Source organism: Phacochoerus africanus, chromosome 9, assembly GCF_016906955.1.
Source record: "Phacochoerus africanus isolate WHEZ1 chromosome 9, ROS_Pafr_v1, whole genome shotgun sequence".
In the NCBI taxonomy this organism is placed as follows: domain Eukaryota; kingdom Metazoa; phylum Chordata; class Mammalia; order Artiodactyla; family Suidae; genus Phacochoerus; species Phacochoerus africanus.
Genome location: NC_062552.1, coordinates 1,603,803 through 1,627,910, shown reverse-complemented (window position 1 = coordinate 1,627,910; position 24,108 = coordinate 1,603,803). Strand labels below are relative to the sequence as shown.

The 24,108-nt window shown below is 52.0% G+C and overlaps 1 protein-coding gene across 10 annotated transcripts in view; it reads left to right on the top strand.

Moving 5' to 3' along the window:
• Positions 1 to 24,108, top strand: part of MYLK4 (myosin light chain kinase family member 4) — an 85,740-nt gene that overhangs the window by 37,245 nt on the left and 24,387 nt on the right. The gene's annotated exons all lie outside the window — the stretch shown is intronic.

Genomic DNA, 24,108 nt, shown 5'->3' with positions numbered 1-24,108 from the left:
TTGTTTTTTCTTAACTACCCCTGCCTGGAGCAGGCCCCCCTGCCTGATCCCCATGAGCAGGAACACCAGGACCCAGGGTCAGGGACTAGGATGCCCCTGCAGTGTCCCTTGTGGGTCCAGCGGATGGCACAGGTGCTGGTTGAGGAGTGGAAACGCCTTTCTTGGCTGCAAGGTTCTGATGGAGGGCGAACAGCCCAGTGTGATGGGTATGGAAACACAAAATCCCTTTGTGGAGAAGAGCCCAGAAAGAGCGAGACTCCCGAAGGCTGGCAGCCACAGGAAGGCGTCTGTGTCCCGAGACACCTGGAGCCAGAGGCATCCGCGGCCCCACCGCTTCCACCTGAGCTCCTGGTGCAGCTGCAAGAAGCCAAACCCATAACTCTACGAGGTGCCCTGGCCGGGCGAGCGTGAAGAGGAAGTGCGGGAACCGAATCTAAACGAGGCGCCAGCGCAGACCCGCGGGTGCCAGTGGGGCCACAGAAGCTCGGAAGAAGGCCCCCCACCCTGGCACTTCTGAGGGACCTTCACATCCTCTGTACTTGGAAGGTTTGCATGTTGAGGTGCTTGAGCAAATTTGTTTCAACTTCAAGCTTTAAAATAAACTCTTTCCAATGCTCAACAGGGTTGGGAAAGGCTGCGTGTAAGACCTTGCTTAATCTTCTAAATAATTATTAGAGTTCACATAATTTTTTTTAATCAAGTGAAAATTTGAGAAGGTGGTGTGTCAGTGAAAAACTGTAAATTATTCAGTGTAAAAGTGAATTATTAAGGTGATATAATTGGATTTCAATTATCATGCTAAAATTGGGGCAGTCCACTCATCATTAAAACAGTTTACGTAGGAAATACATAAACATCTTTTTAATCAAAATCTTTATATTTTTCATATTCATTTTACATTGACAACCTTTAAAGAGTCATAAAGTCCTACAAAGATTTTCATGAGAAATATCAGTCCCACCCCTCTTGTCCCTGTGCCCCCCCATCACAGGAAAACCTTTTCATTTGTTTTAGCTGATTCTTCCGATTATCTCCGTATGTCTAGAGAATGTGTATTCTTTTTCCTTTATCATGTTTAGGCTCTTGAAATGAATGGTGTAGACAGAAAGGTAAGGATTGGGTCTCTTTCGTCTTCTACCTCCACCCCTCCACTCCTGCTCCTCTAAGAGAGAGTGAGTGCATATTATCTAAGGATATATATCTAAGGATAATATGCACACCCGTTAGGTCCTATTTCTTGTCCTCATTCTCCCAAATTAGTCATGTCATAATGTTTGGTTAAAAATTTCCGTTTCAAGACATTTTGAAAATTTTATTCACGTGATTCCGAAAATTCTATTCATGACCGAGAGCCATGTAGTGTGTAATGATGAATTTTCACTTTCTGCTCAGCCCTTTCTCCCCCCTGTAATTCTTGATTGCCTTTAATTTTAAATTTTGCTTCACTTTTAAAAGCACGTATCATGGTGCAAAGCCAAACTTTCTATCCACTGTCTAAGTCCTCTCCACAGGCCCTCAGGTATTTTGCCCCCCCCCCCCCCCAGTTTCAGCTTCCTGCAGAAACCCCTGCCAGCGACCCGAGCCGTCTGGTCTTCCACCCCCCCTGAAACACAGCCGAAGTCGCGGGCCTTCTGTGCCCATCAGTCTGGAGAAGGCACCTCTGATGGATCCTTTGCGTTTCCGTCTGCCTTACTCCTTTGTTTAGACGGAACATACCTTCCAGTAATTTCCTAATGTAATGTTTTGGGATCTTTATTTTACATGTACGCGTGGAGAAGGGTTTATCTGGCTAGTTTCTTTTCAGAGTTTGGCAGGCATGTACGGTTGTTTCCTGGCTCCCATGGAGGCTGAGAAGCCCACCGAGTCCAGCATCCCGACCCTCCGTAAGTGGCGGGTTCTCTTCCCTCTAGATGCTTGGGAGACCCTCTTTGTCCCTGACCCCGTGACAGAGCTCGCGTGGGTGTCCCATCCCCTGGGCTCTTACATCCTTCCGACTGGGAAGCTGTGGTGGGCGAGCTCACGTGCTCTTTTTTTCCGGAACACCTCGTACCTGAATGTTGGATCTCCCGGCCGGGTCTCAGAGCCTCTTACCCTTTTGCTCCCACTTTCCTTCTCTGCTCTCCTTTCAGGGAGATTTCTTTACTCTGTCGTGGAAGCGCCTTTAAGCTCTCTTGTCAGCTGTCAGAGTCCATTCTGAGAACTCTCCTATTCGCTGAGCATTTTTTGCATGACTCCTGCTCCTCTAAGAGAGAGTGAGTGCATATTATCTAAGGATGTCGATTAGTTTTTAAAGTTTTCCTCTCTCTGCATCATCTCTGCTTCCTCCAGCTTTGCTTTGTTCCATTAGTTTTAGCCTCTGATTTTCATGCTCGGGCAAAAGTCTCCAAACTTACCTGTGTATTAGAATTACCTGGGAACGCTGTACGAACTCCAGTGTCCAGACTGCATGCCAGACCAATGCAGTCACAATCTCTGGGATGAAAGCAAAGGGATCCGTGTTTTTTGACGCTTTCCAGGTGAGATTATGGGTGTTGGTGGGACAGTTCCAGCTGCTCCTCAGCGTCCCTCCTCTATTGTCTTAGATTCGGTTTTCCTGGCTGGGCCTAGTTGATTACTGCTTACCCGTCTGCCTCCAGTTTAGTGTTGCGCCTTCTCTTATTATTTTTGACCCTGTAAGTGTGTGTCTTTGCCATTTCACAGATCCCTTTACTGTCATTTTAATAGGGTTTGAGGAAGAAGAGGGCGCGGAGTAAGACTGAGTAGGAAGGGATGGCTTGAGGAGTGAGTGTTAAGCTGGAAGAGCCTTTTTCTAGTTCAGTTCCCGTGTATTTTGACAAATGCACAAATCCATCCGCAGGAATTTTAGTTGCATTTATTCACAGAGGAGCTTCTAGCTTAAAATCAACCCAGATTTCCCTTAAATCTGAGACACTGGCACCACCGTCAGCTATACAGTTAAAACCGCATGCAGTCAAACTTTGCTAATTTATAATTTGTAATAATGAGCTTGGTTAAGGTTTGCCTTTGGTTTTTGATTTAAGAAAATTAGTGTACACACAAGATTGCAGAATGGTAACCTGGCTAAGAGAAAAAATATGCAAGGATATCATCAGCACTTCTGTGCGCAGCGGCGACCTCGTTCCTCCGCTGACGGCCGCGCCGCTGGTGGGACTCTGCTACGCCGTGGCCCGAAGCACCTCCTTTGCGATTCGTCCGTGTTGCTGAATCAAAGGAACTGGAATAAAATCTGTGCTTCTGTTTAAGCCAATTTCATGATTTTTCTCGCAGACTTTTTTGTCTGCCTGAACTTGGAATTGTTCAGGGCTTGTCCTGATGAAACAGAAAGACAAACGGTGAACTATGACATGTCATTTATAATTCATCAACCACTAAACACGGGCAAGGACTCCGGGGCTGTGGAATGCCGTGCATTTTCACAGCCAATTAATACAAAATTTTTTGGGCACATTCAATCCTGCATTGAGGTGGGAAGTTACTGTATTTCATTGCTTTCAAACTCACCATTTCCCCTGGGAAACAGCGGCCCTCTTCTCAGCCTCCCAGTCCCCGGAAGCGCGGTTGGTTGGTCTCTCCTTCGGTGACCCATCGCTCTGTCCTCCCTCCCACCCCACCCCCTCCTTCCTTCCAGTGTGCTGCTCCGGGGTGTGGGTGGATGTGACTCAAGGATGTAAGCCCAGACTTAGCTGCACATCCTGCCTTTGATGTGTGTGTGTGTGTGTGTGTGTGTGTGTGTGTGTGTGTGTGAAGAGGGCGGCCTTCCCTCAGAAGCCCGGGACCTCCGCTTCCCCCTCGCTGGTCCGTCTGCAGCAGCCGTCCCGAGTGCTGTCGGTGGGCTGTGGAAAGAGACCCGCATCGCGGACACAGAGGGCTGGCCTTAGAAAGTCCCTTGAAGGCTCCAGTGGCACTCGTGACATTCCGCCTTTTCCATGCAAAATTAAAAAATTCCCAGACTCCCTTATAACCGCAGCTATACTTCTGTTATTTCCTGTTGAGAAAACACATGACTGAAAGCTATTTTTATGCATCAATTCTTTCAAAGAAGTTCAATTTTTACTAACTCACACCAGTGTAAACAAACCTTTGAACAATAGTCAGGGTCAGTGTGTGCCCCTACTTAATCGGTGTCTCACCTGGGAGTTGTACGTGGCTTCTAGAAACAGAACTCTCGGTCTGGTGAACGAAATACGTGCAGATGCAGATCCTGACACTCAGGAGGTCCAGAGGTGTTAGTTTGTAGACAAGGTCTCTGAAATCCCCTGGCCTTTCCTTCATGGTCCCAAGGAGGCTGCTGGAGCTCCTGCACAACACCTGCTCTTCCTGCGGCCCGAGGAATATGGAAGGGCAAAAATTCTCCCTGAAAGCCTCTTATTGTTGGACGCTTGTCTCGTGGGCCACCCCCTCTGCAGAGGAGGCTGATGAGTGTAATTTTCCAGCGAGCACATTATCCAGCTTGCTCTTAGAAGGGAATATGGGGCCGAGGACACTGGGTAGGCTCCTAGCCTCCGGGGACACGGCCAGCCTAGGCACAGTGCCCAAGTATTTCTGGAATCATGCGCAGCGAGGGCATTCTCAGCGTGTCAGCTGGTCCTCGGCCTGGACCTCAGGCTAAGGGTCCAGGCTTTCCTGCGACCCCAACACTCTGATTCTGCAAGGCTGACACCTTGGGGTGCTCAGTTTAAGGCCTTTCTCAGAGGAGGCAGCTCGTAGACGTGAAAAGGGCAGGGGCTGGGACAAACTGCTGACCTTCTCAAAGCTCAGACTCTGCCCCCGCGGAGGCAGTGGGGACATTTGCCTCTGCGAGGTGGCGGAGATGAGGTTTATGATCGCCCGTTGGGGGGCGGGGGGGGGGGGTGTCTCACACACACAGGTGCTTATCCACCTCAGCATTAGATGCGGGAGCCCGAGCTCACGGTCTGACCTCGGATTGGGGTCAGCCGGGCAGATGTCAGCTGCTGAGCCTTCACTTGGAGTCTGAGGTGGAGGGCCGGCCACAGGCTCATTTCCCGATACCGGAGGGCCTGTCGTAAACCGCTCGACCCCAGGAGCAGGTGCGGGGGTGGTGGGGGTCGGGGGGAAGCTGCGAGTCCAGCCTCCACCGCCGGCCGCTGGAGGGCTGTGTGCGTGTCTGCTTTGTGTTTCAGGATTTTCATTCTTTATACTGGTTCATTTACAGAGGTTTGATCAGGTGTGAACTTCTACCAAGAAGACTATCAAAAAGCAATTTCACAACTGAGTCTGAAATGCCATACGAAGGGTCAGACTTTATGCACCCATTACGCACTGGACTTTAAAAATGAACAGAATCGCTCTTTCTTTTTTGTTTCCTTGAGAAGCTCCTGGAAGGCAAGTTCAAGAGTTCGCTTTGCCTATTGGGGGCTGCTGTCCGGGCGGCCACCCTCCCCACCTTTCCTCAGACTCTTCTCTCCTGTCCCCACCGTCCTAGTCCCCTGGAGAGAATCTGCTTATCTTTTAAGTCTTGGCTCAAGCAGCAACTCTGCTTCAAAGCCCTGATACCCCAGGCCCCAGGCAGGAGAAACCCCTCTTTCCCCTGAGGCTTGTATCCCCACTTGTATCTTTACTGTAACAGCAGGTGTCTGCTGAGCGCTTGCCATGTGCCAGGCCCTGGTCTGAGTGCTTTCAAGCTCATGAAAGCTCTGTAAGGTAGGAACTGTTATCTGCTCATTTTACGGATGGAAAATTGAACGGTGGGAAGTTTAAGTGGCTTGACCAAGATCACGCAGCTAGAAAAAGGGCCAAGTCAGGACGTGAGCCCAGTTTCTTAAGCAGTTATTACACGTACACAATGATTGTCTTAATGATGCTCTTATCAGATTTTCTCCCTAGATTATAAGAATTTTCTGTCAGGGGCTCCGTCTTATCCCTCTCAGCACACCCAGCGTTTTATCGTAAATGAATGAGGGAATGAATGCATATGTATACACGTAATAGCATAGGGTAACAGAATCAAATTGCACAGGGAACTCTAAAGTGATGAGAAATTCAAGTTTCCGCATTAAACACTGCTAATTATTTCTTGTAATTTATTTTAGAAATACCAGCCTATATATATGTGCTTTAAAGAGTTTATCTAGGAGTTCCTGTTGTGGCTCAGTGGGTTAAGAACCAGACTAGTATTCATGAGGACGTGGGTTCAATCCTTGCCTTGCTCAGTGGGTTAAGGATCCAGCATTGCCGTGAGCTGTGGTGTAGGCTGGCCGCTGCAGCTCCAATTCGACCCCTAGCCTGGGAACTTCCATATGCCACAGGTGGTGAGGCCCTAAAAAAAAAAGAAAAAAAGAATTTATCCAAATAGGATCACACAAACACATTCTGCGCATTCCTGATACACATGGGTCTATTTTCAACTTATTAAAAAATGAATTATGTATTATGCTTTGATTATCTATGAAATTTCCATTGCTTTTGTGTCCATAAAAATTGTTGATCATTTAAAATAATTGATCAGGAATACCCTGATGGCCTGCCAGGTTAAGGATCTGGCATTGTCACTGCTCTGGCTTGGGTCACTGCTGTGGCATGGGTTAAATCCCTGGCCTGGGAACTTTTGCATGCCACGGGCATAGCCAAAAAAAGTAATAAAAAATAAACTTATTGATCATAGCCTCAAATCCAATTTTTAATGATCTAACCCCATGGCAGTAACTTCAGATACTTTGGGAAGAGGGAAAGAAATGAGATAATGGCCTCTCTTAGCCAGGGTGCCCTGAGCTCATTCAGAGCCCTTTCATTTCTGTTAGTCTCCTGCCTTTATAGAGGAGCATTCGCCGGAGTTTTTTTTTTTTTTTTAGGGATTGGGGAGGGGTGTGGTCAGGGGGTGGGGGGCAGAGAGCTTTGAGCAGCGGTCTTGGGAGCCTGGGGGGCGGGGGTCACAAACCGTGGCCTCTGGACCCGCAGGAAGAGGGCGCGTAGCTGGTGGGTTTTCCAAGGGCCCTGAGCGCGCTGGGTTCTTCTGCTGTGCAACCGTCCCCTCTCCTCTGGCGGGGAACCCCTGCACTTGCCGTCGGGCACGAAGCTGCGGCTCCGGCAGAGCGAGGGGAACCCGAGGAGAACAGTCTGTGACTGTGACGCTACCACAGGCCGGACACGTGCGGCAGGCCTGGCTCTGCCTTGGAGCGGGCAGGCGCCGTGCCCGTGCCCTTGCCCGTGCCCTTGGGGACGCACCCCTCCCCGCAGTCCCGAAACCCTCCTGTGCGAAGGCCCTTGACGCCGCAGGAAACCCACCGTGGGGAACTTTTCTCTGCCCACCAGGGTCTGGATCCGCCTCCTTTTCCTCCGAAAGTTCTCAAACAGCAAATCATGCGAAATTAGCTGTTACTACTTTTTTAAAAACCACAGTAAGATGTACACCACTGAAACTCGCCATGTTAAGCGTTTTTAAGGTGCCCGGTTCTGTGGTATTCACGCTGCGGCACATCCACACTGCTGTGTAACCATCAGAACCATCCCTCTCCAGAGGTCTTCGGTCTTGCCAAACCCAGGCTTGTCCCCATTACACACTGACCCCCACCCCCGTCCCCTGCACCCGCATTCTGCTTGCTGTCGCCAAATCCACCTCCTCTAGGGACCTCATGGGTACAGGCTCGGATAGCATTTGCCCTTCTGCGTCTCTCATTTCACTGGGTGTGTTTTCAGGGCTCATCCATGATGTAGCCTGGGCCAGAATTCCCTGCCTTTTTGAGGCGGAGCAATATTCTGTTTGCTGGACAGACGGGCTGCATCTTGTTTGTCCCTCCAGCCATCAACAGGTACCTGGGCCGCTTCCACCTCTCAGCTGTCGTGCTGCCATGAACACGGGAGTGCAAATGTCTCTTTGAACCCTTGTTTGTAATTCTTTTGGGGGTGTCTCCAGAAGTGGCGTTGCCGGATCATGAAGTTTCTCCAAGTTGAGGTTTTGAGAGACCGCCGTGCTGTTTCCCCAGCGGCTGCGCCGTTTGCTGTTTCCAGCACCAGCGTGCAGGTTCCAGTTTCTCCACGTCCTCACCGACACTTGGGGTTTTTGGGGGCCACAGTGTGGTGGCAGGGCGGTGGTATTGTTGTGGTTTTGACTTTTTGTTGCTGTTCACTCAAGAAAAATTGTTCTTCATTCTGGGTTTGGATGGGAGTGCTTTGAGGAGGAGAATACAAGCCAAGCTGCCTGCCGCAGGCGGCTCAGGGTGCACTTGCCAGGACACCTGGGCCCAAACAGGGGACGCGACCTTTAGGAGGAGCTGGCTGGGGACCACGCACTGCCTGGCGGCTCTGCCTCCCGGTGACCTCCCCGAGGGATTCCCAACAGCGAGAGGTGCCCTGCTCCGGGGCGGGGCGCGGCCCCCTCTAACATAACACTGCTGGCAGCTTTGCGCCAGCCCTTATGTAAAGGGAGCGTGTTCTTCCAAGTGTCGGGGTCAGCCCCGGACACTCCGCCGTCTCAGCATCAGAGGAGGATTCGGAGCAGTGCAGTCTGTGTGGGTAGTTAGACTCGCTCTTCCCAGGGCGGCAGCATCGAGTTAGCGTCTTTGTTGCCTTTCTGTCCCCCCAAACCCTTCCACATTTGTCGCTGTATCTAAACCTCACTGTAATCTTTGGAACTAGCAGGAAGAAGCCCATTGGACAGAGAGAACGAGGCTCTGAGATATGAAGTGCCTTCCTCAGGGGCCTCGGTGGGTTGGCAGAAATGTCACAGAAGCCAGCTTCCTGGCTGTGGACCCATGGTCCGTTTGGCAGAGGTGACTGCAAGCAGGCATTAACATTCCACGCTTTCTGCAGGACTGCGGGGGGCCCGAAGCAGAATACTCTGTTGAGCACTGGGCGAGAGTCGCTTGCGTCTGACCCTTTCTGCATGGAGCCTGGTGTCAGAGCCCAGCTCCATGAAGATGGCACAGCTCGCTGGACCTTCCCACCCAGGGCTGCTCAAAGCCTTGAGGCTCAGTTGCTCAACGGCTTGGCTTCGGCTTGGCAGCTGCTGCCGATCGACGACTCCCGCCACCATCCAGACCAACTCTGAGAACCGGAAAGTCATGTTCTGATGAATGTTCTGGGCTTGTTGTTACGGCTCTGTTTAGCTCAGGTCAGAGATCTCACGAACTCTTGTACCCTTGGAGACGGGCTTTGGCTGCCTGGTGGTTTCCTACTGGATTGTCAGTGGCCTGAAGGGGACAGGCAGGTGTGGGCAGACCTCACCAGGCCCCTCGTAAATATGCCAGCCCACGCATGTGGGTCCCTCTCTGCAGTTTGCTGACTTGAGATCTGGGCGGCAGAGAGCGCGTGGGCTTGGGGACGCAGCAGGTCCACTGACAGACAAAGGGAACCAGGTGGTTCCAGGGCCTCTCTCCCTGGAGGTCACCGTGGGCACAGGCGGCTCTGCTGCATCTGAGCCCTGGAGCACGATGAAGTGCTGTCCCAGGGAGGAGCGGAGTCAGCGCGCCAGGGTTTCAGGTTACGAGAGCGTGAGTGGGGACCTGGGGAGGGTTTCCGTAGATAAACCAGTTAACAGCAGTCCCTTTTCTGCTTTAAAACAAAGGATGAGGCGAGCCCACCTCCAGTGCCAACCCTGATCTGTTTCCTGTTAGGTGTTTACCTGCAAAATGTATAACTATGATTTGTCACTTACGTCTTTACAGAAGCGCCTTTTGTCAAGGGGGTCGTGAGTGGAGGGAAGAGCTGTTGGTGTGAAACCCGGTTCTCAGCTGCCTGGCGCTCTTTGGAATGAAGTCCTCAGAGCCTACGTTAAAATTATGCACCTCAAACGTTGTCTCCTTCCTCTGAAACCAAAGACACCCCGCGTTAGCATGACTTAAAAATAGCCTTTAATTAGTGGATAACGTTACGTATGAGATGCCTGTCTCAGATGCCCTTTGAGCATCTTTGCACTTTATGGCGTCTCAGATGATGCCAGCCCGTTCAAGCTTGTTCATGGAGCGTCGTGTCTGTTCCCCGGGGCTGACACCCTGCGAAAAGGCCACGCGGGGCAGCCAGAAGCTCTCGTCCTGTGCCAGGCTCGCAGTTCGAAAAGAAAGTCCTCCCTCCTTTCATGCCGCCTTTGCTAAGCCGTAGCCAGAGAGCCCACCGAGATATTTGGAAGTAATGGTAGCTAAGAGTAATTAGGGTCTGGGCCCTCTGGGGATAAAAATAGGGGCTACTAACACCCCCAAAACACCAACAAAGTGTGTAGCTAGAGTTCATCAAGGACACGTGGTGCTACGCGCCTCCTACTCCTTTGTCTCCCGGGTGACGGAGCTGGTCGATGTGGGAGTGCTGTGACTAGGTTAGTTTCTGCAGTTAAATTTCCGACCATGTCTTGTGGGAAACTCAGAGGTGTGTCCACTGGGTAACAAGAGCCGTGTGACGTTGTGGGTAACGAGAGCCGTACTCAGTGCGTGTGAGCCGCGGGTCAACCTGAACTTGGAGCCGAGGCCCCCTGCGTGCTTTCTGCTGTGTGCACGGGGAGAGTGGCTGCTCCCGGTCTGGACGCGGGTCCACGCTGTGTGTCTGCCCCATCCCCCACTCCAGAAAACACGCCTGGAGACGAGTCAGTGCAAGAGAGGGTAAACCGACCTCTCTGACCTGGAAAATGAAAGGCTGGCCGATTCCAGTATCTTGGACCTGATTGGTAATAAGTAATTGTGTTACTCGAAGAGAACCTAAGACAGTCTGTGCTGTGACCTGGCCCCTCGGCTCCGGTTTCATCCTGTTCAACTTTTTTTTTTTTTTTTTTTTTTTTGCTTTTTAGAGCTGCACCTACAGCATATGGAAGTTTCCAGGCTAGGGGTCGAATTGGAGCAGCAATGCTGGATCCTTAACCCATGGAGCAAGGCAAGGGATCGAACCTGAGACCTCATGAATACTAGTCAGGTTCGTTTCCACTAAGCCACCACGGGAGCTCCTCTGTTCAACCTTCTGAACTCCAGGTTTAAAGAATACTAGAAGTCATATGCTGCGAATCTCTTAAGGAACTCGTGGCTTTAGAGCCTCCAGCTCCACAGCTGAGAGCTGCTTACAGGCGGAGGCTCCTTCAAAACTTGGAGTGGCTTTGGGGGCTTTAAGACTATATTTAAAAGTGGTTCTTTTTTTTCTTTTGTCTTTTTAGGGCTGTACCCGCAGCATATAGAGTTTCGGAGCTACACCTGCTGGCCTACGCCACAGCCACAGCAACGCCAGATCTGAGCTGTGTCTGCGACCTACACCACAGCTCACAGCAATGCCAGATCCTTAACCCACTGAGCAAGGCCAGGAATCAAACCTGCATCCTCAAGGATACTAGGCAGATTTGTTACTGCTGAGCCACGACGGGAACTCCCTAAAAGTGGTTCATTTTTAAGAAGGAAGTTTTGATGTTCCATCCCAAAGTTTCCAAAAAGGTTTTATTTCTGTAAGTCTTACTCCAAATGGGCTTCTCTCATAAACAGAAATGTCAACATGATCAGTTACCATTTAGGTATTTTTTTTTTTTGTCTCTTTAGGGCCACATGCACAGCATTTGGAAGTTCCCAGGCAAGGGGTTGAATTGGAACTGCAGCCACAGCAACGCCAGATCCAAGCTGCCTCTGAGACCTACACCACAGCTCACAGCAACACCAGAGCCTTAACCCACTGAGTGAGGCCAGGGATTGAACCCTCAACCTCATGGTTCCTAGTCAGGTTCTTAACCTACTGAGACACAGTGGGAACTCCTTTAGGTGAATATTTTAAAGAAAGTATTTCTTATTTGAATGGACTATATGTCCAAGTATGGAAAGGGTTATTTTATTTCACTTCTGGATGGGTAGTCCCTTAGGACAGCGACTGTCTCGTTTGTTTCCCTTCTGTCAGCCTGAGCTGTGTCCTGAACACACCACTGAGGTTTGCTGCACTAAACCTCACTTCACAGACCTGACAGAGGAGTGGCTGTGACAGAACCCACTTTCCACTTAAGACAAACTTTGCAAATTAGGGAGAGAGGCCCTGGCAAGCTAAGCCCAGGGTAGCCGTTCCCAACCTTTGATGGATACCAGTCACCGTTAAGTTGCCTGAGAAAATATATGGGGCCCCCTTAAAAATGGAATTTCAGGTAAACAATGATTAATGTTTGTTTTAGTGTAGGTATGCGCCAAATATTGTAAGAGATGTACTTATATTTTAAAAAAAATACTTGTTGGAGTTCCCCCCGTGGCTCAGTGGGTTAAGAACCTGACTAGTATCCATAAGGATGTGGGTTTGATCCCTGGCTTCACTCAGTGGGTGAAGTATCTGGCGTTGCCATGAGCTGTGGTGTAGGTTGCAGATGCGGCTCAGATCTGGTGTTGCTGTGGCTGTGGTGGAGGCCGGCAGCTGCAGCTTCAATTCGACCCCTAGCTTGGGAACCTCCATATGTGGCAGGTGCAGCAATAAAAAAAAATATTGTTTATCAAATTTGAATTTGACTGCGAGTGCTGTGCTTTCATTCACTACATCTGACAGGTCTAAGCCTCAGAAAACACTGACGTGTGGCCCCTCCCAGAGGTTTGCATACAACGGGCACCAGGGTTGGTATTTGCAGACTCTCCAGGTGATTCGGTTGTGCAGCTGAGGTGGAGGCCCCTGCCCCTGGAATGTGCATTTCAACCTTGAACCTGTTCCCTGGACTTCCCATTGTAAGCGGCCACCTCCTTTCTAAGGTGCACTGGCCTTAGCGTCCCAGAAGCTGACCGTGGGGTCTGTGGACCATGGGCTGGGGCGAAGCAGGAGCTGCTCGGGGCCCTGACCTCTCTGCCCTCTGTCGACAGGTCAGCCTGTTCTAGGAACGTCTCCCTGTTGGAATTCTCGGGAGATGAAATGTCTGCCTGAGCACGGGGCTCCTCTCGGCACATCAGCCATCGCACCGAGCTGACCGTGGCCTCTACACAGTCCGCGGGGCGGAGTGCACCCCTCGGGCACCCTGAGTTCTGGGTGGGCTTCCTTGGCCTGAGTCCACAGCAGAGCACCCCCTCTCCCGCGAAGGCCCCAGATATTAGGCCTGCCGGCCCCCGCTTCAGCCTTTGGTCGTTGGTGTGAGAGCTGAGTCTAGACCTCAGACTTGTCTGTCTGCCCCGGAGGTTGAGGCTGCGGCCCGGGACCCGAGCTCAGCACGGGGGCCTCCTCGGCCACGAGCAGACCTTCCAGAACTTGTGCTCCTGGCCGGAGTTCAGAGCTGGGTTTCTCTGGGTCTCCACTTGTTTTTCTCGGCTCTCTTGGAGATGGGACCAATCTTGTGCGCCCGAACCCTGGAGCCGGCTGTGGCCTGGGATGTAAGGTGGGTGAGCCTCCTCCTGGATGGCGCCAGCGGGAGGGTGGGGGGCTCGAGCAAGGCCTGGCCCTGTCTTGCTTTGAATGGGACCCTGTGCCACTGTGGCAGCTAACAGATGGGACCAAGGTGTCACAGCACGACTGACAGAGACTGGAGCAACTGAAGGCCATCCCAGACGTGGAAGATGTGGGATTTTATTTTAGATCTGCACAGTTGGAAATCCTTAGGGCATGACGGAATGCTAAGACCCAGTCATCATTGGGATGAAGGGATTACAGGTCGAATCCTGAGCTCATTTGTAGAGAGTCAGTTGACAGGGCCGGCGAGTTCTCCAAGGGCACCAAGCTGGGTCTCCACGCTCACAGATGTCGGGTAGGCGAGTCTAGGAGAAGCCCGGTGCAGTGCGAAGGGGGCGAAGCCGGAAGGAGCGGGCACGCTCCGTTTCTGAGCACCCCGGGATCACGAGCGCCGCTGAGGGGTGAGGTCTGAGAGGACGGGGCTCATCTGAAACCCGAGAGGCGCCGGGCTTTCGGAGGGGGGTAGACCTCAGATGCTTTTACAAGTGCCTCTCGAGCCGCTCACTTAGAAAGAAACCAGATAGTGTTTTCAGGGATGGGAGCCACGTAGGAAAAGTACTGAGGTGTTGCAGCCAGAAGACAAACCCCGTCTTAATGAAGACCTCGGCCCCGAGGGATCCAAGCAGGAGGAGCCTGGAACTTTTAACTCGCACCGGAGCACAAAGCAAGAATCCAGAAGATTAAGTGGGAGGCACACGTAGTCCTGCCTGTAAACGGAGCCCAGCCTCCCGAGAAGCTGAGTCGCCAGAGCCCCTGAGCTGGTGGCTGATTAGGCCCCGGGCTGCTTACGGCTGATGACGGCCAAGGTCAGAGCCGATCTGAGCAGACAGCTCTCGCTGCGCCCTTCGCAGAGAAGATGGGAAGGCGAGGCTGGCCTTTCTCTTCTCACGGCCGAGGTTCAGGACGACGAAGGCTGCGTTGTACGGCGCATCCGTGACGTTAAAAGTCTCTCGCTCCTCCTCTGAAAAACTGATTTGGAAACTATGAGGAGAGTGTGACAGAATAGAGCGCTTCCAGGCCGGTGTTTAAAAATGGAGTTTTCGTCAAAAATGCTCACGTCTCAGCATGCCTTTCTGTTATTTCTGAGCGCAAGTATGTTTATAGATTCCGTCGGCTTTACCCGCTTTTATTTATTTATTTATTTTTTGTCTTTTTTTGCTATTTCTTTGGGCCGCTCCTGCGGCATATGGAGGTTCCCAGGCTAGGGGTCTAATCGGAGCTGTAGCTGCCAGCCTATGCCAGAGCCACAGCAACGCGGGATCCGAGCCGCATCTGCAACTTACACCATAGCTCACGGCAACGCCGGATCCTCAACCCACTGAGCAAGGGCAGGGACCGAACCTTCAACCTCATGGTTCCTAGTCAGATTCGTTAACCACTGCGCCACGACGGGAACTCCTTTTCCCACTTTTATTTTGGAGCTGATGTTCTTTGACTAGTACTTCAATTTAGTAAGGAAACTTATTTTAATGTTATTAATTATTAAAATGTTGAGGAGAAGTGCGTTTAGGCCTAAGGTTGAGATTAATCCTATCAAAACTCCCATTTTAAACTTTTAATAAAGATGTTAGGTCATCTGGGGGAAAAGGTTACGAAAACTTTGCAGACACGCATTTGATTAAATCATATGGATGGGGAGCAATATTTAATAAAAATATGGATGATTACGAGATGTGTATAAAAGGTATGCTATTTCATTAAAAAACATATATCCATATTGTAAAATAAACCAGTCTTAGTTATTTAATCACTTGAGAAAGAAAATAGGTTTTAGCATTTTGTGTTGAAGATTTTTTGCAGCTGGAATCCCCATTTTATGGAATGGGGATTTTTTAATAGGAGTTGTAATCCTCATCTGGTTAATTTTCTTTAAAATTAAAAAAAAAAAAACCACCCTGCATTTAACTTTGACATTCATCGTCACAACTTTTAGGAGAGAAAAAAGTTGAGGCGATACGAATGAAAAGTAGAACTCATAAAAAGTAGTTAATATTTTTTACGGCATCTACCTGGAAACCGAACTTGTTTATTTTTAAATAACACTGCTTCTCTATTAAATAGGAAAAGTTGGTGCCAATGTGAGTAATTTTGTGGGAGTGACTAGAACACGAACAGCCGCAAAGCAATAGCGTGTGAAAACATACGTTCATATCCAGACCTGAGCGATGTTGCCGCAGGAAGTTACATATTTGTGTAAACGTGCTCCACCAATGATGAGGTCAGTCTGAAAAATACATGGCTCCGAGCTGAATTCAATCAAAATGAAAATTTTTACAGGGATTGTTAAAGGCCAAATTGAACTGATCTCATTAAATGTGAAATTCAAGTATATTTAGACGATTGCCTGAATGTTAATACGTGAAAATAATGAGATACGACCAGAATCGCTGGAAAAAGTTACTTCAGTTTTTTTGTTTCTCTTAGCAGCTTCTCCTCTCACAGCTTAGATGTATTTTCTGGAATGTGATGGAACAGCCTAGCGGGCAGGGCGCAGCATGCAGCCCCTCTCCGGGGACAGCGGGAGAGCACACGGCTGCTGCCCGGCGCGTCCCACGCTCTCTGCTCCTCCTGGTTTGCACCTACCGCTGCTGCCGCCGCGGTCGCAAAGAAAGGGGTCATGATCGCTTCGAGGGGGCGCAGCTGCACCGAGGGGCACGCTTTTCTACGGGGTTCCTAACCGCACACAGACTTGAATTCCGTTCTCGGAACACCCGTGTCTGACCTTGGCCTCTGCGCTCATGCGGTTCTGCGGCCGAGGCCCGAGGTCACCTCACCGGAGGCCACCCGTTTACTTCCTGCTCTTCTGGGCGGGCACACAGTCTAGCAAGCGGTCTCCGGCTCGGCAGACGAGCAAGCAGGCATCGTTTTTGCTTCCTAGCGAAACACCTGGCACGCTGGAGTCTGCCTCCTGTGGCCCAGGGAGCATGCCCAGTGGGACCCCAAAGCCGAGGGAGGCACGCTGGCCCCGACCTAGAGACCCCCGCACATACTCACGGCAGGTGCTGACAGAGTGCCCTGAGTCCTGCCCATTGTTCTGTCTTGTTTGAGAGGATTTTCCTCCAAACAAAAATAGTAGCTTCATTTATTTGTTTAGTTGACTGTGTCAGACCCTGACCACAGCAGTGACAATGCCAGGTCCTTAACCGGGTGAACCACCATGGAACTCCAAAAATCACTCCCCTCCCCCCTTTTTTTCTTTTTTTTTTAGGGCCGCACCTGTGGCATATGGAAGCTCCCAGGCTAGGGGTTGCATCAGAGCTGCAGCTGCCGGCCTGCACCACAGCCCCCGCCACGCGGTATCCAAGCCCCATGTCTGTGAGCTACACCCCAGCTCACGCAGCACTGCTGGATCCTTAACCCACCGAGCAAGGTCAGGGGTCGACCCCCGCATCCTGGTGGATACTAGTCAGCTTCTTAACCTGCGGAGCCACGAGGGGAACTAGAAAAAATAGCCACCTTAAAGTTTACCTCACTCTGTCCTCAGTCTGGCAAGCCGATACCACAGCATAGATTCATGCTCATGCCCGATCCCAACGTAAATTACTCTGCCGCTGCCTCCTTCCCAACGCCATAGAAAACTCGTGTGTGGCCTCACGCGGGATGGAGAGAATCAACACTGGGAACACGCACTGCGGTGGGTGGGTGTTGAGTGAGAGGGGCCAGGACAGAGGCTGGCTTCCACGAGGCCCTGTTAACCTTCTCAGGGATGAAGCGTTGTGGGCAAGATCACCGGTGGTACCGAGAGCTGTGCTTCCGGCGGAAATGCTTCAAACAGTGTTAACGTCCTACAACTGGCTGAGGTTGGGAACGATCTCATTTGCTTCTCTTCACTTGAGCCAGTTGGGCTACATGCTCTTCAGTTTCTTCAAATTCGAAGCGGATGTTATGATGTCGCGAGTTTTCCATTTTTTTCTTATTTTGACCCCTTAAAATATTATTTTCTAGAGTTCCCGTGGCGGCTCAGCAGTAACAAACCCGACAGAGTGTCCCTGAGGATGTGGGTTCGATCCTTGGCTTTGATCAGTGGGTTAAGGATCCAGCGTTGCTGCTGCGAGCTGTGGTGTAGGTCACAGATGTGGCTTGGATCCTGCGGTGCCATGGCTGTGGTGTAGGCTGGCAGCTGCAGCTCTGGTGGCTTCCATACGCTGTGGGTGTGGCCATAAAAAGAAGAAAAAAAAGTACTGTGCTCTGTTTGGGTAAATTGTGTGGTTGGAAGTACAAAAGAGTTGTGTGTCTAACCCACCAGACTGCGAAGCAAACTCCTTTTTTATCTCACTTTCTTTAATCCTGTGACGTTTGGCTACGGTGATTTATCACATTTCTCTGTGTTCTGCCTTCGGCCCACGTGGAAGGTAGAGAGCTGACTTGCAATGAAAACTCGCTCCCTTTCCCGCTGCTCTGCGGGCAGAGCCACCTCTGGCCAGTAAGAGAGTGTTCTTCTCATTTGACTCGCAAATGAAGCTCCCATTGAAGCGTGAGGACGGGCTCCCGCTGTGGCTGCCTGAGACAGGAGCAGAGGCCTGTCTACAAGCCTGTCCCCAGAAACAGGGCTCTGCCGTCACACTCCCGTCCCCTCGGAGGGAGGGACAGATGGGGAACTGGTGATAAGTTCCCAAGAGAACCCCTCCGTGTTGACAGGGCCTGATGCAGTGGGGCGACGCCAGGTGCATCGCAGTGAGACCGAGAAATGGAAAACAGACAGCACAGCCAAACTAACGAGCACGCCGCCGTCTCTGCTCTGCCCTGAGACGTGTCCACCTAGGCATCTGGTCCCTCCTTTGTCTCAGGGAAAGAGAGGCTCCAGGAGGAAGGGAGTTGGAAAAGCCCCCAGGAAGTGGTTTCTCACCCACAGGTGAAGATTCGGGGTGGGCTCTTCAACTGGCCAAGTTTCACTCTTGATTCTGTGGCGTCCGGGACTTTGGGAGCTGCAGGGTTCCTGGCGCAGGCCTGTGGTGCATAGCCGGCCACACAGTCCCGTTGCAGATCCAGCAAAGGGTGTCGGCAGCGAACCGCAGAGGCATCGATTCAGCACCTCTTTCAGCGTTGAGCAAGGTGAGGACAAACAACTGTAACCAGGCGTTTCAGAGGAGTCCTTGCTGCTCGCCCTGCCTCTGGCAAATTTAAGTTTCATAATCACAATGCAGTAAAACGGGGTCGCGACGATTCCCGACTCCACCCTCTTCTCGTTTCCTTCATCCGTGGTCATCGTGAAAGTGGGGACTTGCAGGTGCCACGCGAGCCTGGGGGCTGGACCTCAAAGCCTGGCGTTGTCTGGAGCGCAGTGAAGCTGTGCCGGGTCATCGCTTAAGGTGCTCGAGAGGCTCCGTGAACCCCGCCCGGCGTCAGCACCCCCCTTGCCCCCCTCCTCCGTGTCCTAGGGAGTAAATCAGTCTGGCACGGAGTTAGAGGCTAAAGACACGAGCTGTCTGGGCAGAGTCGCCCTGCTAAACGCATGAGAGATGTGAGCCCACACGTGGGAGAACGGTCTCCTCATTCCGTGAGGGGGGCGTGGAGGGGGCGTTTCAAGGAAGACGCCGGGGGCGGGGGGGGCTTCTTGAGCACCGTCTCAAATGATGAGGAGTTTTCTCGAAGCTGGGTCCTGGCCCCCTCACATCAGAATCACTTCCAGAGTTTGCGGAGAATGTTCCCGGGCTCTGGCCCAGCCTCTCTGCGGGCAGGAGCTTCACGTATTTTAGAACCGCTGCCCCAAGGGTGTGGGCAGCAGAGGTGTGGCTGGAGGACCCCCCACCCCCCCTTTGCAGTGAACCCCCACTGCTCTCCCCTTGACTGTCAAGGCACGCTTCCAGTGTCCCACCGATGACTGCTGGAAGAGCTAGCAAACGGGAGAGCTTTTATTCAAATAATGAAAATTGCACAACCAGGAGCCTCCTCGTGAGGCCTGGAGCATACACACTTGGTCCCTGATCCAACACTGTACTGCATTTTCTAAGTGGGCGGCCACAGCCACTCGCTTACCGGAAGGGACTGCATCAGGGCAGTGGCCTCGAGGTCCCCCCAGCCAGTCACCAGCTCTCGAGTTACTGGGGCTTAGGCAGGTCCTGAGGCAGGTGGGCCAGGCCGGAAGTTGGGGGGTCTCAGGACATCCTCTGTCTAGCGACCAGCGCGGAGGTACTTCTCTATTTTATAGCGCCTGCTGCGTATTTTCCTGCGTGTTCAGGGTGAAACGAAAGACAAGGCAATGAAACACCAGGAGTGCAGGGAGGCGCGTGTGTTCTCCATAAACTGGGGTGCGGCACCCCTGAGGAGCCAAAGCACGGAAAACCAGATGGCGTCCAAGGCTGGGTACCACCTGTGCGCTTCTGAATTTTTGTTGTGTGAGAACTGTGCTAAATGGAATTCCTTGTGTTCCTTTTAAAGTCGATAGTCAGCTTTATAGCAACCAAGTTGTACCCCTTGCGTAAATAACCCTGACTCTAGTCTTTGCATGTTGGGACCGATCAGAACAGACGCCTAATTCTCTAGAGTTTTTGTTGGCCCAGTTTTCACTGTCGCTGTCCTAACAAAATACCGTAGACTGGATGGCTTAAACAACAGCCGTTTGTTTCTCACGGTTCTAGAGGCTGGAGGTCCCAGGTCAGAGCCCGGCACGGTCTGGTTCCGAGGGGCCCTCTGTGGGGCTGGCAGACGGCCGCCTTGTCCCTGTGCCCTCACGTGGCAGCGAGACCGGAAGACCCTGAGGCCTTCCTCGTCTCCAAAAACACTAACTTCACATAGGAACCCCAGCCTCGTGACCTCGTCTAAACCTGGTCACCCCCCAGAGGCCCCGCCTCCAAACCCCATCATTCTGCGAGCTGGGCTTCCCGACACATGCATCTTCAGGGACATAGACACTCAGCCTGGCAGAGTCGCCACACCTCGATGCTGCTCTTCTCCGAGGCTTGTGTTGAGGCCCCCGCGGGGCCCTCAGAGGTCAGCAGACAGTTCTGGGCATGGGATGTCCAGGCTGGCATTGTCTTCTGAGTCCCTGCCAGGACTCCCGGGTCGGTGTCAAGACTCTGGACATTCTGGCAGGATCACTCATGTTCCACACGTGCTGGACTCTGCCTTCCTCCTTGGCACCAAGTCTGTTTTCAATGTCTGTGAGTCTGTCTCTGTTCTGTACACAGGTTCTTCTGTGCCATATTTTAGATTCCACATAGAAGTGATACCATATGCTCTTTGTCAGTCTCTGTTTGACTTACTTTATTTAGTATGAGAATCTCTAGGTGCATCCATGTTGCTGAAGATGGCATTATTTTATTCTTTTTTATGGCTGAGTAGTATTCCCTTGCATATATGTACCACATCTTCTTAATCCATTCATCAGTTGATGGACATTTAGTTTGCTTCCGTGTCTCAGCTGTTGTGAATAGTGCTGCAGTGAACATAGGGGTGCGTGTATCTTTTCGAATTATAGTTTCTTCCAGATATATGCCCAGGAGTGGGATTGCTGGATCACATGGTAGTTCACATGGCATTTCGTTTTCTGAGAAACCTCCATACAGTTTTTTGAAAGCTTTGCCTGCATCACTTGCTGCCCTGGGGAAGACACAGAAAGACAAACCATAGGAGGTTATGTATTTTGCTCAGTGAATCTAAGCTCAGATCTCTGATCTTCCCTTTGCAGTGGAGGGACCACGCGTGGCCTCCCTTGGGGAGCGCCGGGCACCCTGTGAGCCCAGGCAGCATGCCACCTCTGTGAGCCGCCCGCAGAGGGGCTGAGCTGAGCCGCCGACGGCTTACTCAGAGCAGGAGACAGGCGATGGGGTGAAAAAGCGAACCTGAAATAAAATGAAAAAGCGTACTGAGAACATCACGTGAAGTGAGTCCTTATAAAACTGTCTGCGGCCGGGAGAAATCAAAGGGTTTTATTAGGTGATGAAAAAGCGTTGTAAGCTTCGTGTGAAAACATTCCAAGGTCGGGTCTTGTGTATAAAAGAGGAATTTTACGAAGACTCATCTTAATCAAATGAACCTTAAGGAGCCCTAATCCCATTTATACCTGCCTGTGAACTGGTTCTCCTCTCTCTCTCTCTCTCTGTCTCACACACACACACGCACACACACACGCACAGAGTGGCCACTGCTCCTCAGTGACCTTGCCACATGTCCAAAGAGCTCAGATGTGTGTGGCGACAGATCCCAGAAGGCAGGGACGCGACACGACCCGGGTTTTCCGATGTCCTTTTGTGTGAAGTCCGTCAGCAGCCCTCCGCCCTGGGAGGTGGTGTCACCCCACTTCAGCCTGAGCCACTTTGGGGGAGGAGCGACGACACTGGCAGTTGCTACATCTTGACCAGGAAGCAGGGCCTCAGGCAGAGGGCAGAGGCGGGGCTGGCAAAGCCGGCTTTTTCTTGGCTCCCCCCTTGGACGCCCCAGGTCACTTGGGGGGGGGGAGGCCCCCAGGGCGGAGCGCCGCGGCTCCTTTCCCCGGGGGCCCTGGGTGGTGGTGGGGGGGGGAGGCGCCATTTGCTGCGTGAGCCACGCTGGGGGAGGATCAAAGACCCTGGACGCGGGTGGGAGGCGGCGGGATCAGGAGAAACGCGGCCTGGCCAGCGTTTTACTGCCTCACGCTGTGCTGAGCAGCGCAGCCTGGGTGGTAAGAACTCAAGAAGAACCAGAAAAACCGCAGAAACCTGGCTCCTAAACCCTACAGTCAGAGTGGGGGTGGGAGTGGGGTTCAAAAATTCAGCGTCCATGCCCCCCTGCCCCAAGGCAGTTTGGTCAGTGTCCTCAGGGCTGGCACCAGGCACCTGGAGTTCCCAGCCACTGCCGCCCCACCCGGGTTAAAGCAAAGGAGAGTCTGGGCATGTGGGCAGCGGGGCGGCCAGGGGCCACAGGGCAGGGGCATTGTGGCAACTTGGGGGAAAAGAGAGCAGTTGCGAGTCAGAGGGCTGAGCGTGTTCTGTTTGGGGACGAGGGGGAGGTGGCGGTGGGGAGGAAGTGAGAAAATGAGAGTCGGCCGTAGGACGTCTCTGCTGCGCCCACCGTCGGCCGCTGATGAGGGAAGATGGAACCTGCAGGGGTCAGGTACCCACGTGACCGACCCTTTAGGAGAAGAGCCTTAATTGGTTCCAGGTTAATTCTAACCGGTCCTATTGAGATGGACAGAGGCAGGCGGGATGAAAGAGGCGAGGGAGCGCTTGTTCTCAATAGTCTGTAGTTCTGTCCACAGCCTGGTTGCCGAGGGTGGCAGGACAGACACAGAGCCGGCCTCTCCCTTAACCCTGGGTCTGCACAGCCCTGCTCGGGACCCAGCCTCTGGCCACGCGCTCTCAGCCGGCTAAACGTCACGCTCGTCTGGGCCATGGTGTGAATCCAGTCAAGGAATCCAGTGTCGGACAAGCAGTTTACCCCTCAGCAGAGGGTGATCTGATCCTTCCGGGAGCGGCGTGGGGTCCTCCTTGATCAGAAGAGAATATGTTTGTTTCGGGAAAACAAAGGGGACGTGTCTACCACTAGCCCTTCCCGTTTCAGCACCTTCTCCACGTAGCTCGGAAATGTGGGGTGAGGTCTTCATGCTGGGGCTGCCGTCCAGAAACAGGAAAAGGAGAAAAGCATCCATGCTCTCCGGAGCCCCTGGCTCGCAGTGCCTCTAGGTGTCAGCATCACACAGGGCGACAGGAGATGGCAGCAGGGCAGGCAGTGCCTCTAGGTGTCAGCATTCCACAGGGCAAGGGGAGATGGCAGCGGGGCGGGCAGTGCCTGTAGGTGTCAGCATCACACAGGGCGCCGGGAGATGGCAGCGGGGCCGGCAGGGCGAGACCGCGCAGTGGTTCAGGGGTAACACAGCGCCGAGGCGTGATGGAAGGGAGAGCCCACTGTAGAAACCAGTGTCTTATATTCCTCAGACCTGCGCCCAGAGGAGGGCGGCACGACCCGTGGGTGGGCCCCAACTGACACCGAGACCCCCCAGCCCCCCAGGGGCAAAAGGCTGGGGTCAGAACAGCACGGAGCCTGACAACCAAATTCTCCGTTTCACGTAGAATTCGACGGACACCTGCGGGTTTTCATTGCGAAGTCCTGCGCTTTTACCATCATGGGTGCTCAGAGTCCTGAATAGAAACCCGGCCCTCCTGTCAACCGGGGGGTTCACTTCAAAAGAGAAGCATTGAAAGACAAAGCTGTAACTTTGTTAAACTATCTTATTTGACTCACTTTCAAAATTGGAATGTAATTCTCTCTCTCTTCCATCTTGATTCCACCCTTTTGACCAAGAAATATTTACTTCTTTACTAATTTGTTTTCATTTTACACCCTTCTCTTTTAATCCTTTTTCTGGTCTCCTGTGGTGCTGGCTACATGGTAGCTGTTCAGTCAATATTAATGATAGGAGTTTCCTTCATGACTCAGCAGTTAGTGAACCCAACTAGGATCCATGAGGACGTGGGTCGATCCCTGGCCTCACTCAGTGGGTCGGGGATCCAGTGTTGCTGTGAGCTGTGGTGTAGGTCACAGACATGGCTAGTATCCCGTGTTGCTGTGGCTGTGGCATAGGACTGGGAACCTCCACATGCCATGGGTGCGGCCCTAAAATAGCAAAAAAAAAAAAAATTAATAATGATATACCTTGCCTATAATCTTCTATTTCCCTTTCATAGTGACTATATAGCTCAGTAGCACAGACTGAAGCGGACAACTGAGTTAGAATCCTGGTTATACAATTTCTGAATTATATAACTGTGAAATTACCCAACTTAATTATAAAATAGGGCTGAGCGTATCGATCCCAAAGAGCTGCCATGAGGAACAACTTGGCTACCAATGTGA